Source organism: Marmota marmota, unplaced genomic scaffold (genome assembly GCF_001458135.2).
Source record: "Marmota marmota marmota unplaced genomic scaffold, marMar, whole genome shotgun sequence".
Taxonomy (NCBI): Eukaryota; Metazoa; Chordata; class Mammalia; order Rodentia; family Sciuridae; genus Marmota; species Marmota marmota.
In genome coordinates this window covers 7,479,378-7,483,993 of record NW_025999961.1, presented here as the reverse complement: position 1 = coordinate 7,483,993, position 4,616 = coordinate 7,479,378, and positions in this window count along the sequence as shown.

The window sequence follows — 4,616 nt, the reverse complement described above, 5'->3', positions numbered from 1 at the left end:
ATTTGTGCAGCAGAATGCATTTGATAAAAAAAATTTAGTAGACCTTATGGTGTGCTTCTGTCTGAGGGAGTGTGGCTTACTTTTATCATACTGACTTATTTTATAAACAACAATATCCACAGAGTTGCAACTTGGAAAGTCATGGAACTTCATGTGTGTTAAGAGGACATAAAATTTTCTATTCTTTAGGGATTTTAAAACTGTTTTCTGTCAGGTGCTGTGGCGCATGCTTGTAATCCCATGACTCAGGAGGCTAAGACAGAGGATTGCAAATTCTGAGGCCAACCTCAGCAATTTATCAATACCCTCTCTCAAAATAATAAAAAAAAATAATAAAAAATAAGAAAGATCTGGAGACATAGCTCAGTATTAGAGCACCCCTAGGTTCAATCCCCAGTACAAAAAAAAAAACTGTCATGAGGAATAATGCTCTTTTGGGTTTGTTCTCCAAGGCATATGCCAGCTGCAATAAACTGCAGACCATGGAGATACGGAGACCAGGCTTTCTTTTTGGTGAAAGGATAACTATATTTGGAGTCAGAGACCAGGAAAAGATCTTAATGCTGCCACATCTTGACTGTGAGTCTCAGCAGACTGCTCACCATGTCTGACCTGCTGAAATATCTAAAGACAGGAATGAAGTTAACTCTCCCTCACTGGGTAGTTGTATAATTTAAATAAATAAGTAAGTAAAAAACCTCTTATATGGGATGTAGCAATTTAAAGGTAATTTTTGGTATTTGTTATGTATTTTGGTAGTAACTAGAAGAAAAGTGACTAGTAGCTAAAAATTATAAGCCTCTGAAATATAGTACCTAATTGCCTAACATAAGAAATAAAAGTGATTTATATACAAATAAGCTCTATATTTATGAAATACAACCAATTAAAAGTGGCTTTTTTACTATCTCTAAAGTAATTTTTAAAAAGACCTTTGGATACTTCCAAAGATTTAGACAACCAGTTCATAAGATGCTATTAAAAAAAAAAAAGATTTTTCTTATTTCAAGACTATTATATTCAAGAAATACTGTGGTAGAAATGTCACGATAACCAACCCAATGTCTTTAGCTAAGAAATTTAGGGAGGCAACAAAGTTAAATAATGTCTAAAAATCCACACTATGTTTGGTATATTTGATAATTACATTCATAAGACAAAATCGTGCTGTTCTAGAATGCAAGGAAACTTGGCTTTCATGAACTTTCCATAAATCTGAGTGGAGAGAAATAAAATGTCATATTTTTAGGCACCCCAGACATGTTACTTATGTGAGCAGGCCAAGAAATTTTGTTCAAGTGAACTTAGCTGAAAACAGACTCTTAGAGAAATGAAAACCCTTTGATGTGCCTCTTGGAAAGTCCGTTTATAGCACTTCCACATGAAAAAGCACAATGTCAGAGTGTTTCTCAAGACAGGGGTATTTGGGGCTCCATGCAAAATAAAGGAGCAAGCAATATTCTTTCAGATAATCCACCAGCTCCACTTTCTCGGAATTTTGCCCACTTCATCGGAAACACCTAATTGGCCACCCCACCCTCTGAGCCTTGGATCCTTATCTTGTCAGTGAGAATTTATTTCTGATAACTTGTTTTCTAAAAGAAAACAGTGACCCAATAGATGAATGCCCCGCCCCCAGGATGTTTACATTTAAATAACAGAGACCCATGTATCCAGAATAAGACAGCTGAAATGGTGAAATAGTGGTACCTAGGAGATAATGTGCAACCAGCAGATATTCAGTGGTCCTCCTTCAAAGAACTGATCTGAGCCTCAAGATCTAGAGGTCCTTAGGAGGAGGACCTATCCCCAGTGGTGGGGCATCCTGGAATCCTCCAGGAGGCCAACAGAACACAAGACCCCTCTTTTCACCCAGTTAAACTCCTGGCATTACTTTTCGCTTGAAAACTGCTGGTAAGATCCTAGTCATACTTAAATATCCCTTCTTTTCTAAAATAAATTATTGCCAAAGAGAAATACTCAGTTTCTTAACAAATACATATGATATAATCCATATAATAGAAAGATTTACTTTTAAAATCTTACTTAAAAACAGCTTGGTTTGTTTTGTAGCCAGAACATGATTGAGTTGTAATGCATCAATACATTTTAATTGATATATACGTGGGCAACCCACACTGTTGTATGTAAAAATGCCTCACTTTTAGCATTTAATAAGATATAAGAAAAGCTGACACATTTTAGGGAACAAATGTTGGATTTTTTTCTCATCTTCTGCATTGCAATTACAGTTGTCCCTTCATATGTATGTGTTCTGTATTCAAGGATTCAACCAACTACAAATTGAAAATATTCAGGAATTTTTTAAAAAGGCATTTGTACTGAACAGGTAAAAACTTCTTCTTGTCCAAATTCACTAAGTAATACAACATAACAACTATTTATATAGCCCTTAATACTGTATCAGATATTATAGGCAAGCTAAATGTTCTTTAAAGCATACAGGAGGATATGTGTAGGTTATATGTAAATTTTATGCCATTTTGTAGGAGGGATTTTAGCATCTTTGGTTTGGAGTATTCCAGGGCAGCCTAGAACCAATTCCCCCACAGATACCAAGGATCAACCATATGTATTTGGGAAGTGAATTTTTATTTCCTCCCAAATGTTATTGACACATTCTATTCAAAGATTTTACTGCTTAATAAAAATAAAAAAAAAAAGGACTTTCTCTTCTGGAGTGGTGGGAGATCAAAATGAAAATGAACCCTTTATACCATAAAATATCTAAAATATTTTACTTTATATTAAATTTAACCCAGTAGCTATTTTATATCTATTTCATTTGTCTTTGTTTATTTTATTTGGTTGTTGGTGGTAGTTGTTGTTTAAAACTGATTTCACTTGACCATTAATAGATGATGGATAAATGTGGCCCAGAAATACCTAGATTTGTATGTTTTATGCTCACAAATAGGCAGTTTTAAAAACAAAGAGAATTCCAACAGAATCAGCAAATCCTTTCCTTTTCAAGCAGGGTAAATTTCTGAGGAAGAAAGTATGGTAATGTGTAGACGGTTATCATAATACAAAAAGGAACATCAATCGAGAATGCCACGTTAAACAAATGAAATACAGTAAATTAGATGAAACTACTTTCTGTACCACTTTATGCTACTCTCTGTTAATTTTGAAGAAGGCACCATAGTGAGGCTTATTTCAGCACAGAATCATATTATGCAGATGTACTACATTTATTTATTTTTCTTTATGAAAAAAATATATAAAACTTTATAGCCTGCCCCAGTTCTACATTAGGAGTAGCACGAGAAGGTTCGCTCTGCCTGCTTCCCAATCTCTGAGGACTGTCTTGGCTATTTTTCTCTCCCTCCTGCCCTCGTTGTTTTAAACCTGTCCTTAAACCCTCCACCAGGGTCAGTGGAGGAGCTGTGCTTTCTTTTGTCCTTCCTGGTACTTATGACTCATCTCCACCAACATCCTTTAAAACATTATTCTCTCAATTATGCCCTCTCTTCTCTATCTGAAACATCTGCTGTGGCTCCTTCCCCTCAGCCTTTATATATAAACAAAATGATAAATCACTTTTGTATCTTAAGAAAAAAAAAAGGAAACTTCTCTAATCTCTTTTTCCTTTGGTTACTGACCTCTGCAACTCTTTCCCTCCACTGATTTCCTCAAAGGGCTGCCTCCCTTAAGGCCGCTACTCGCCACCTCTACCCCTCCCCTGCCCTTCCTCTCAGCCTCATCTTTGCCCTTGGATTTCTACTACCATCACCCCGCGAACAGTGCACCGCACAAGCTTCTAACAGGCAAATTCAAAGCTCCTTTTATCCTTAAATAACTTGACCTCTCACAGTCTGAGGCTTTGCCTACCAAATCAACCCTTTCTTTTTAAAACTCACTTTTCCATTTTCTCCCAGTTCTTCTAAATTTTCTGACCACTTCTTATAAGTCTCCTGCCAACATTTTCCATGACCATTCCTGCAGATGTTTTTCTGCAGGGATCTGTCCGTGGTCCTCTTTTTCTCCCACGGAATCTCTTCCTAAATCTGCTTATTGCATTTCCATCCCATTACAGATTGTTTGTACTATGCCCACCTTAGAAAAAAACTCTGTTGCTTCTCAAAATTGCTGTACCTTTTTGTTTCCCATCTATAATAAGGCATCAAAAATAGCAACTGAATATAGAGTTGCTAGATAGTTAAATGAGAGGGTGCGTGGAGTTGTGCGTGTGTAGTGCATCAGTCATTGTGGGGTGATGTTTTTAAACTCTCTTTAGATACACACTTCTCTCTATGTAATCCCATCTATAATGGATCCAGTTCTCCAGTTCCTGCAATCCTCGTATATTCACTGTGAGACTCAGAGCTGTTCTCTCTTTATCCACTCAGGGAAACTTGATTAAGAACAATCTGTGTGTGCTTCACTCTTTTAAGAATACACTATGCGAAATTGGACAATCTAATAAGGAAGAAGGAAGGAAGGAAGGAAGGAAGGAAGGAAGGAAGGAAGGAAGGAAGGGAAGAAGGAGGGAGGGAGGAAGGGAAGAAGGAGGGAGGGAGGGAGGGAAGAAGGAGGGAGGGAGGGAGGGAAGAAGGAAGGGAGGGAAGGAGGAGGGAAGGAGTGGAAGGGAG